This window comes from Pogona vitticeps, chromosome 3 (assembly GCF_051106095.1).
Source record: "Pogona vitticeps strain Pit_001003342236 chromosome 3, PviZW2.1, whole genome shotgun sequence".
Taxonomy (NCBI): domain Eukaryota; kingdom Metazoa; phylum Chordata; class Lepidosauria; order Squamata; family Agamidae; genus Pogona; species Pogona vitticeps.
The window spans coordinates 62,807,884-62,820,000 of record NC_135785.1 but is presented as its reverse complement, the minus strand read 5'-3'; the positions used below and the strand labels follow the sequence as shown (position 1 = coordinate 62,820,000).

At 40.0% G+C, this 12,117-nt stretch overlaps 1 long non-coding RNA gene across 1 annotated transcript; it reads right to left on the bottom strand.

Moving 5' to 3' along the window:
- Positions 1–6,588: 6,588 nt before the first annotated feature.
- LOC140705967 (uncharacterized) lies at positions 6,589–11,892 on the bottom strand. The gene is made up of 2 exons (XR_013543159.1): positions 11,797–11,892; positions 6,589–9,904 (listed from the first exon to the last, which is right to left on the bottom strand). It is a non-coding gene; the product is annotated as an uncharacterized LOC140705967 (long non-coding RNA).
- Between the last annotated feature and the right edge of the window lie 225 nt (positions 11,893–12,117).

The window sequence follows — 12,117 nt, the reverse complement described above, 5'->3', positions numbered from 1 at the left end:
TTAGTCAGAACTCTCCACTATGACCTGTCCATCTTGGGTGTCCCTGCATGGCATAGCCCGTAGCTTCTCTGAATTACTCAACCCCTTTTGCCATGACAAGGCAGCAATCCATGAAGGGGTAATTCAACATGGGCATGGCTAAAACTGGGGACCCTGAAGGAAGAAACCAAAGGCTTGATTTTTGCTGCACAAGAAAGAGCAATCTAAATCTACTTGATGAAAGCTAAGATCCAAGGAATTCATGCTACCATCAATAGTCAACTCTGCCAAGAAAAAGATGAAATCGTGTCATACTTAATCTGCTTAATACGCGAATGTCCAAAGATTGCACAAACAGATTACCAAATCAGACATGATAGAGTTGCAAAATATAACTTGCCAGCCACCAAAAACCCATGGGAACATCAGGTAGAGAAGGTGTCAAAAAATGAGGAAGTCAAGATCTTGTGGGATTTCTGGATCTAAATCGATAGAAACCTTGATCATAACACACCAGATACAGTAGTAATAGAACAAAGAAAGGTCTAGATCATTGACATTGCAATTCCATGGGACACCAGAGTTGAAAATAAAGAATTGAAAAAACTAAGAAAATACAGAGACCTGGCCACCAAAACATCTCGCTTGTGGATGAAATACACTTCAGTGGTCCCCATCGTCATTGGGGCCTTGGGAACAATATCAAGAAATTTCACACAATACTATAAGCAGTTTCAGATCTCAGAAATAACACCATAAGAGCTACAAAAAAAACCCCAGCAATATTAGGAACAGCATACAAAATGTGCCAATATTTAACAAATGCTTAGGTTTTTGGTTAAAACTTTTATCTGTTATATAATATTAGTCAATGTTTTTATAGTTTTGATTGACTGTGCCTGGTGTTTTTGAATGAAAATTACATGCTGTCAAGGCAATTCTGACTTATGGCAAGCCTTTCCAGGGTTTTCTGGGCAGAGAATACTCAGAAATGGTTTGCCATTCCCTTCTTTTGGGGTGCCCTGGGACTGTGCAGCTTGCCCAAAGCCACACAGATTGGCTGTATTTACAGGATACACAGAGGGAATCAATTTCCCAATCTAGTCAGACATCTAAACCACTGAGCTAGCTATCCTGCCATTATTATAGGACAAGGTATGTCATGTTTGTCATCTATTCCCCACTTGACTAAAGCAGGGGTGGGAACTGTCAAAGATTAAGGGGTCAATGTTCTGGCCCAGGAGTCCTCTGAGAGCCATGCACTTTTCAAAGGTGCATATTGTTTTTTTCTGGACATGTTCTCAATCATCTGTCAACATGACGATTCCAGGGTGCAACCTTCATTCCCATATGGACATGGGAATAGAGAGTGAGACAACCCTGTCAAACCTTGAACTGAAAGTCTTTTCTTCAGTTTCTTCACATGTCTTTAGGAACAACCTGCACTTGGCCCAGCGAATAGGAGAAGAGAAGTATCACAAGAAAAGGTTATAGATAAACAGGATGGGAAGTGAAAATGACTGGCAGATGTCACCGATTTTGTTCTCTCTCCTTAACTTGCTGTTTGAAGAATCTTCTCAAATGTGACCTGAAAAGAGAACATGGCAAAATGAATACAGGCATCAACAAAGAGCTCTCTGTAAGATTTCAAAAAAATGTAAATTAATGACTGGCAGAAAGAATCTCCAAAGGAAACAACATCCCAGTTTAAGCATCACCATCAACAAAAGCTCAACAGCATATGTTAACTTTAATATAAAGAGATAATAGCAATCTTTTAAAAGTGACTTGAGGGGGAAAAAAGGAAACCTTGTGAGGTGCTTTCCTTTTCAACTCAGCTAAAGAGGGGAAATGATGGGAGATTTTAAAAAAATGTTCACATTGTGTTCTTAAATGAAGCTGAGATAGGTACAAATTTTAAATGAAAGCAGTGATGATCTCCAGCTAACAAGGCAGAAAACCTGATTTGAAACACATGATTAAATCTAAACGTATTCCAGTGTTACCTTATTGATTCAACTAAAGTCCTTAGAACATAAATGAGGTAACATTTTTCATGCTTTTATTTTTAAATGCGATAACATAATTATGATTGATTCATTAGCCTCCTTGTTCCCTTAATGCAAGCTTTTATCTCTGTGTTTCCACAAATACCTCCAGCTAAGGGTTGCTTTTGCTGAGAAGGATTCACAAGTATGGGTCAACAACCACATATGAAGGTCTTCTTGTCATACTAAGCAGTTCAGCAATAATAATAATTTTAAAAACCCTCTTTGTCTTCCACAAAAATAACATTTGCCTTTCAAACTAGGCTTTGTCAAAGAACTAACCAAGACTTACTTTTCTCAATCCCGACACATCCCTGTCTCTTTTTTAAACACTTCCTTCCTACCTTCCCAAAAACCAGCATCCCAAATAGTTAAAATATTGGACTAGGACCTAGGAGATCCCATTTTAGTTTCTACTGAGCCACAAAACTCCCTAAATGGCCTTGGCCTGGTCACATTCTCACATTCTGACTTGCCTCAGAGGGTTGCTGTTGGAAAGACAAAAGTGTAGCATTTTGTCAACCTACATACAATACATTTACATTGCATGAGCCTCCAAAGTGAGAGAAGCAGAGCAAAAGAAAAGACTCAGGGAAATTACCAGAAAGGGTGGGGTAGTAAGGAGCAATAGGAAGGCTTGATGCCACCAGTCCAAGGCAGGGCCAGTCACCCTTCCACTGGTTGGCATCACACTGGTTGGCATCACACACTATAACAAAAAATGTGTGCTGGAACTATATTATAATTCAATGACTGCATAGGAGCTGCTTATAAAAGTCAGTCTGGTAGATGGCGAGCTTCCAAAGCCACTAGAAGGTCAAGTTGCTTGTGGAAAATTGTCATTGAAAGAATAAATCCACTTAAACCAACTCAGCACTTTTACAATACAGTATTTGGCTTCTGAATTTCAAGTAAATTTGTCCAATCTAATTCAATCAAAAACATTCAACCTACTTCCAATCATTTCAGTTTAATTAGGCAGTGTTTTAGAATTCAAATGGATATTTTCTTTACTTGGAGTATACTCAATACTGTAACTGATAATCACAACAACATTGAAAAAAAGGTTATTTCTCTGTCATACAACATAAGCCCTCAGATCTTCATTTTCCACATTAAAAACTGTGAGGTGTACAATGTTTTTTTTTTCTGGAAACCAAAACATACAGAATGAAATGATAAATGCCAAGCATACAAATAATACAAGGCACACTGGAAGTCTGACAGTCTTGAAAAAAGCTGACTGAAAGAAAGAAAAAAGCTATGAAGAGGGAGATGGAGGCTTTGAAATTACCCACCCGTAGTTAGTCCCTGATAGACTTAGCACACACATAGCAACATAGCAAACATAGGCATCCCCAACTGAGTTAGATGTGTTACAATTCTACTTGAATTATAAAAATTACAAAAAATGTAATTTTGCATCTAGAATTATAAATTATTATGTACAATATTATGCAAATCAGTGTTCTCTCTTATCTTCTTTTCTGGTAAAGCATGCCCTTGCTTTTGGTGATGATATGTAAGTGGCCACCTTAGCTATGCACCACTTCAGAGTGTTCAGGAGGGCTTGTAAATCCCACCACTAGCCTATTGAACAAGTCAACACAAAAGGGGATTACAATGAACTTCAGTCAAAACTATGAGAAGATGTTAATAATTTAACTATTCAACCATCTGCTAAGACTTTGGGACAGGCTATTGTGCTACAGATAGGATGGCCGGGCGTGCTCTGGTCCATGGGGTCACGAAGAGTCGGACACGACTAAACGACGACGACGATTGTGCTACAACTCTTCTACTGGAAATTCATTTCTTGTGCCCATTACAAGGCAAATTATAATAATAACTAATCTTAAGAAGAAAGCAGGGATGCTTTGTGTTTCATGCAATAGATGGAGAATTGCACATTTGCTACTTGCATCTACTTCCACAGAACTGTTGTTGAAAAACAATGGAAACTATATGTGCCACACCATTATCACTTAATAAAATCGGGGGGGGGCACTGTATTAATCTCTTCCTACTGCCCATGAATTACTATATTTTTCTGTGTATAAAACACCCTCATGTATAAGACAACCCCTCCACTTTTCTAACCCAAAATTTCTTTCTTCGCAAAAAAGTGGAGGGGGAAGGCAGGGATCAAAGCGCTTTGATGATTCCTGCTTTTCCCCTCCACTTTCTTGCGAGGAAAGCACTTTGATCCTTCCCCTTCTTACTTCCATGTATAAGACAACCCTCAATTTTAATCTGTCTGTCTGTCTGTCTATTTATTTATTTATTTATTTATTTATTTGTATGCTATCCACACTACTCAAAGGCCTCTGGGTGGTTTACAACAATTTAAATACAGTAAAAAGATAAAAAGATAAAACAATTAAATACAATTAAAAATACAGTGCTCTAAAAATTGTCATCAGGACCCACAGTTGATATTATTTCAATTAAAAACCTTCTGGAACAGGAAGGTTTTGACCTGGCACTGAAACGTCATCAATATCGGTGCCAGACAAATCTGACTCAGGATGGCATTCCATAGTCTGGGGGCAGCTAACAATAAGGCCCTTTGTCTACAAGCCATCCCTCTTACCTCCTTGAGGGATGGCTCTTTCAGAAGGGCCCCCTGGCTAGATCTTAATTGCTGGGTAGGTTCATATGGAAGGAGGTGGTCCTTCAGGTATCCAAGGCCCAAGCCATTTAGGGCTTTATAGGTCAAAACAAGCACTTTGAATTGAGCCTGGGCAGTGACCGGTAGCCAATGTAATTTAAACAGAATCGGCCTGATGTGTTCCCACCACTCACTAGCCACACAGCTAGATTCTGAACCAGTTGCAGTTGCCAGAGCATCTTCAAATGCAGCCCCACATACAATACATTGCAATAATCTATATGAACTGTTACCAGTGTGTGTGTAACTGTCATGAGACTCCACTCATCCAGGTAGGGCTGTAGCTGGTATAATTTCCACAGCTGAAGGAACGCGCTCCTGGCCACCGAGTCCACCTAGGCTTCCAGAGTTAGATTGGGGTCCAAGAGCACCCCCAGGCTATGGATCCTGTCCGTTAGGGGGAGTGCAACCCCATTCAGGGCAGGGAAATGGCCCTCCAGCCTGTCTGGTGAAGCACCCACTAACAGCACTTCTTGTCTTGTCTGGACTGAGTTTCAATTTATTAACCCTCATCTAGTCCATTATCAGGTCCAGACACGAGTTCAGCACAGAAACCGCCTCACCTGGATTGGTGGAAAACAAGAGGTAGAACTGAGTGTCATCAGCATATTACTGACTCCTCAGCCCAAACTTTCTGATGACCTCTTCAGCGGTTTCATGTAGATGTTAAACAGCATGGGTAACAGTTTTGAGCCCTGAGGAACCCCATGACATAAATGCCATGGGGCAGAGAAACTGTCCCCCAGCACTACCTTCTGGACAAGGCCAGCCAGGAAGGAGCGGAACCACTGTAAAGAGGTGTCCCCTACTCCCAACCCAGCCAGCCTATTCAGAAGGACACCATGGTCAATGGTGTTGATACAGGAGTATCAACAGGGACACACTTCCCTCTCTCTCTCCCAGAAAAGGTCATTGTATAGGGTGACCAAGGCAGTCTCCATACCAAAGCCCAGCCTGAAACCCAATTGAAATGGATCTTAGACTAAAGTAATGTCTTATACATGGAAAAATATGGTATATGATGCCAGAGGACATAATTTCCTGCAGTTATTTTAGAATGTGCCTTTTAACATCCATTTGAGTTTTGATTCCAGTTCAGCTTCTTCTACCAAATAATGCTTTCTCACTATGTCTTGCATGTCCACTCTCATTTTGAAGGACCAGGAATGAGCTGAACCCAATCCCCCTTCCCCATGGGAAAAGTGCCGCTAAGGGATCAGGTGCTGGCTCCCAGGCCACTTTTTGCTATCATAAAGTCATGTTAGAAGATCCCAGAAAGGATATTTTTGCACTAAAATATTGTGTAGGGCCCAATCCTCCTAAACCCAAATGTACAAAATTTAAGCCAGAATGTTCAAGGACATTCATTTTTCATATTTTAAAAAATCATTTGTGGGTTTATGCACCATCTGCTGCTTTCTGGCAGTTGAAAATTGCCCTTCTGAAGTTGTGTGTTCCTGAATAGCAGACAGACTGCAGTCTATTCATTCATTCATTCATTCATTCATTCATTCATTCATTCATTCATTCATTCATTCAATTTATATCTTGCCCATCTAGACCAAAATCTACTCTGGGCAGCTAACAATAATTCATAAAACTAAAAACAATATAATAAAATAAAGACAACTGTAATAATATTATTGAAGATGGCAAAAGTAATTAGGTGATGACAGGAGGGAAAGCCTGCCTAAAGAGACAGGTATTAAGCTTGCTCTTAAAAACACTCAGCGGGGGAGCCAGACAGATCTCTGTGGGCAGACTGTTCCAAAGGCGAGGCGCTACTGCCGAGAAGGCCCAGTTTCTTGTTCTTTCTCTCTGGACCTCCCTCGGTGTTAGGCCCCTCAGCCGCCCTTCTTGGTTAGAACAAGTGATTTAGGTAGATCTAGGTGGGAGGAGGCGTTCCGCCAGATATCGAGGTCCTAAACCACTTAGGGCTTTATATGTCATTATTAACACTTTGAAATCAATGTGGAAATGAATGGGCGGCCAAAGCAAGGCAGCCAGACTGGGTGAAATATGCTAATATTTTCTCACCCCAGTGAGTTGTCTGGCCATCGCATTCTGCACCATTTGAAGCTTCTGCATCAGTCTCAGAAGTAGCCCCATGTAGAGTGCATTATAGTAATCTAATCTCGAGACTACAAGCGCATGGACCAGAGTGGTGAGTACCCCAACATCAAGATAGGGATGCAGCTGGGCAATCTGCCAGAGATGGAAATAGGCGGAGCAGACCACCGACGCTACCTGGGTTTCCAAGGTAAGCGCCAGATGCAGATCAACCCCCAAGCTGCTAACTTTCACAGTGAGAGTCACTCCCCCAAAAGAGAGGGAGTTTCCCAATTCTCTACCTGAAAGAGAATGAAGTCATTTATACTCAGTACCTCTTTAGATGTAAACCAATTGCATGAATTAAAATGTGCAAAGCAATGTCAGCAGAGTGTATTAGCATGTATCGAGGAAGGAGAGAGAGAGAGAGAGGAATAGGAGATGTATATTCCTTTCTTTCTCCTGCCCCTCTTCTTCCATCCTGTAAGATACAGAACTCTATGACACTGAATGTCCTCATCAAATACATAGGAAGAATGTTGGGGTCAAAAGGCCAACCCAAGGTAGGTGGTTACAATACAGCTGATTGTACTTTTACAATCTTGAACATTCATCTACCTCTGTTCAAAGCTATGTTAATACAAACCATACAAAGATGGCTTGAAAAAGGCTCAGGACAGCCAGGTTGGGAACGTGAAAGCAGTGCAAAATTAGATATACAACTTCAGCTTTCTGAACACGAGGTTCCTTCTCAACAACAACTTTCGGGGGGTGGGGGGAACTCTATTGAAAATGTATTGTTCTGTAAGTGGCTACAAGAGTGCCCTCTATCCTTTAGAGAAATAATTAATGATTTGAAGAGGTATAAAACTGGCCTTTGGTGAACTATTTATTCAATATTTCTATGCATTCTTTAAAAAGTATGCACAGTCACTCCATATAAACCATATTATAGAAGTTATGAAGCTCTGAATGAAGATACAATAGTGCCTCGACTTATGAACTTAATTGGTTCTGGAACTCTGGTTGTAACTTGAAATAGTCATAAGTTGAAGCATCATTTCCTATAGCAATGCAATGAAATGCAATTAATCAGTTCCGGCCAAAGAAAAAAATAACCAAAAAAAATCACTGCAAGACCCATTGGAAACACAATTAATCCCTTCCAACCGGAGGGAAGGGGAAAGAAAGAAAAGCAAACAAACCGTGCAAGACCCTTCAGAAATGCAAAAAAGCAAAGCAAAAAGCAAGCAGAGCACATTAGAAATGCAAAAAAAATGCAAAAAGCAAGGGGAGCATGCAAGACCTATCGGAAATGCAAAGAAAGCAAAGCAAAAAGCAAACAGAGCACATCGGAAATGCAAAGAAAGCAATGCAAAAAGCAAGCAAAGCATGCAAGACCCATTGAAAATGCAAAGAAAGTAAAGCAAAAATCAAGCAGAGCACATCGGAAATGCAAAGAACGGGAAGCAAAAAGTAAGGGAAGCATGCAAGACCCATCGGAAATGGAGGAAAAAATCCCAAAAAGCAACCAAACCCCGCAATATCCATCGGAAATGGGGAAAAAACCCAAAAAACAAACAACCCCCCAAGACCTATCAGAAATGGGGGGGGGAACCCAAAAACCAAACAAATGCCCCAAGACCCATCACAGCACAGAAACATAACCCCCCAGCCCAAAACCACACTCCAAAACCCACCCAGAACAGTTTTTAAAAAGCAGAAGGCAGAACCTTACCTTACCAGGCAGTCTGAAGCCTCCTCCGATTGCACTCACTCTAACCATTGGGGCAAAAGAGCTACAAAGAAGCAAACTCTTCACCTACTAACGGTTAGCAATTTGAATTTCCCGCCTTTTTCCCCTGCCTTCTTCTGTTTGTAACTGGAAACTCCGGCCGCAAGTCGAAGCAAAATTTTGCGGCTGGAGCTGGTCATAACTCGAAATGGTCGTATGTTGGGACATTCGTAACTCTAGGCACCACTGTAATTGTGTGGATATATGATAGGAAAGGCTTGAAAAACTTTTTTGGGGGTCCTTTAACGTTAACAATTTACATTCCTTATGAGTGGCAAAATTGCATCAAAGTTTGGAAGTACCGTACAGTGGTGCCTAGCTTAGCAATGTTAATTCATTCCGAAAAATTGCTGCTAAGCGATTTCATTGAAATGCATTGAAAACTGGATAATCCGTTCCAATAGGAACAAATTGGCGTCCTTAAGCGAAAATCGCCATAGGAAACATCGCTAAGCCAAACGCGGTTCCCCAATTGAAATGCATTGAAACCTATTCAATGCATCTCAATGGGGGAAAAATACAACAACATATTAAAAAAGAGTCAGAACAAAGTCAAATTTGGTTAAGAAAGGGTTTATTAAGTGCACTTTATGATTTCAAACATTTCTACAGTAAACTGTAACTTTATAAATAACAGAAAAACATTTTAAAAAACAGCAAACATGAGGCTGTTTAAACCATTGTTAAGTGAAACAGGGGACCCAAAATTTAATTGCTATACGAAGCATGGTCCCAACCATCGCTAAGCAAAAATCGCCCATAGGGACCATCGCTAAACGAAGCACAAAAATGCTCCCAAAAAGTTGTTGCTAAGCGATTTCATCGCTAAACGGAGTGCCGGTTAAGTGAGGCACCACTGTAATATTTTCCCTTTCGGAATAACAGATGTGTAACAATCTTCCTTTTACAAATAATGTAACCCTTCATAATATTTTTTACTTTTTTCCATATAATGATATGCTTAGTCACCTCTTTTTCTTGTTACTTTTAGGGGAGGGTAATTTTTGGATAGCAATGAGGGGTTGTTTTCAAATTGTAAGCCATTTCTCATCCTTTTACATGGATTTTTAAAAAAGCATAGGAGCAAAAAGTAATAGATCCAGTTATTTTAAAAAATATGATGTTAACAGTAACAAGTCCTGTGGATGGGTTGTTAAAGCAAATTACATTTTATAAATAACTTTCCAAACTCAAATTGCATGCTTTTCGCTTACCACAAACTGTCAAAGAAGCAGGGTAAGAATAGCTCATCATAGCTTTTACCTTTCAGTTGGGAAACTGCTAACAATACCCACAAGCCCATTGAAAAGCAGAAAATGACCACATAGAGCAGTAGGTATGGGAACCTCAGAACAGGGACACCTAAAAGCAAAAAAAGCAAAATGTGCTGCTTATATACTGCCCCATAGTGCTTAAAGTGTTCTCTAGGTCAGTGATCCCCAACCTTGGGCCTCCAGATGTTCTTGGACTTCAACTCCCAGAAATCCTGGCCAGCAGAGGTGGTGGTGAAGGCTTCTGGGAGTTGTAGTCCAAGAACATCTGGAGGCCCAAGGTTGGGGACCACTGCTCTAGGTGGTTTAATTATGCAGGCTACCTATTATTTCCCCACCCCACTCTCGCAACCTGGGTACTCAGTTTACTGACTTTGGAAGGATGGGTCAACCTTGAGCTGGGTACCTGTGAGGAGTGAACTCAGTCAAGAGCAGAGTCTTGGCTGCAGTACTGCAGTTTAATCACTGCAACACAACACTCCTATCCTACCTCATCCTGCCTTCACAGGCGAGGCTGAGAAATCACAGAATTGTTCTCCTTCACAAGAAAGAAACATCTTTTGCACGAAAACAGCCCATTTTTGTGCAAATGTATAATTTATATGCATCGAACGAGGATAACTGCTACTTCATAATAGTCATTGGCCCTTGGATGTATGTTATATTTACATGCGGTAATTTATGGCTTATGTTGTTTTAGGGATCTGTTGTAAAAATTCCTGAGGACAATGAACATTCATAGTATGAAACTGATATTCCATTCAACATTAAGGAAGTGGACGTGTCCACGAAAGCTCACATTACAATCAAACAGTTAGTCTTTAAGGTGGCACAAGCTTTTGTCTTGTTTTGTTTCTTTGAATTTTGCGTGATATCCTTGCACAGACTAGCACAGCTGCCTCTTCCGAAACTACAGGGATGAGAATGTTTTTTCTGGTTCATGGCATGAGATCATGCTGAGGGGGAGCATCGAGGTGGGGAATCTTGAGTGCCTTTAAGTTGTTCTGTTTTATCTCCTGATGCAAGTCTAATGAGAGTGAAGTATAGTTTTGTTGGGTTTTGCTATAACTTGTTTAGTTTGCTATTTAAAACAAACACATTATCAGTATAATACCTTATCAGTATTATTCACATTCAGTACTGACTGACTGGTACAAGTCGTTTTTATGTAAACACTTGAATTTTTTTTTTTGTGAATTGCATTTGAGCTATTCAATTATTTTGGACAAATGTCAACTATTATTGTAATTATATAATTGTAATTATATACAATTACATTATATAATTACATTTTTGTTCTTATTTGTTTTTTTAACAGCTTGAGCCCAATGTTGTATAGAGAATGTAGTGTACAAATATGTTGACTAAAAACATAATTGAAACTGTTATGGTAACTAAACTATGTTTGGGGGGGGCTTGGAACTGTAAACATACTAATTATTTCTTAAAAGCAACCTCCCAAACTCAACACAATAGTATTTATGCAATCTAAAACACTGCAGATGATATCTAATACTAGCTTAAGCATGGGTTTAAAAAAGAGCAGGGGCTGAGGAGTATTTGTCAAAACCAAATTCAGAAAAGGGGTGTGTGGAACATTATAGAGCAAAAAGAAGAAATATGACACTGTAAGAGGCAAAAGATTATGAGCAGGATAATGCAGAACTCGGAGGAGCCTTGTAAAGAAAGATGAGAAGCTGGAACAAAGGTCCTCTATACCCCAAGAGTCTTAGAAAGCAAGGGACCTCACTGAAAATTTGAGCCAGGTTCCATAAAGTGCCAGATGACTTGACACAGGTGATGCACTGGGCCTCTGTGATTTTTCTCCTTCAGTTCCCACCTTTTCCCATTTGCTGTTTTATTGTATCTTCCTCATAAGGGCTTGTTTTCCTTTATTTCATTCTGCCTCTCCCGTTTTCTTTTCAGCCCTAAATTGTTATTCAGCTGTTTTGATTTAAATAATGTTTATGTACAGTTACTTACAGTCCTGGCTGTTGCCTCCACTGCTCCGCTGCTCTCCTCTACCTGTAACTGTCTCAGATGCTCACACATTTGATTTGGCTTCTTTACAGCAGATGCCTGGAGCTGCAAATGAAAGCAACTCTTTTATCAGTGGGCCTCTTCACCTCCCCTCTTTTAAAGAAAATTCTTGTTAAGGTGCCAACTAGCTCTACCTCCTTCAAAAATAAAGAAAATGCAAACAACTGAATACACACAAAAAAGTGGTTAAACTGCAACAATAGCCAATCTTCATCATTCTTTTTTTTTTTTTAAGAACAGTGCTTCAAAATGTGTAGGAGGTAT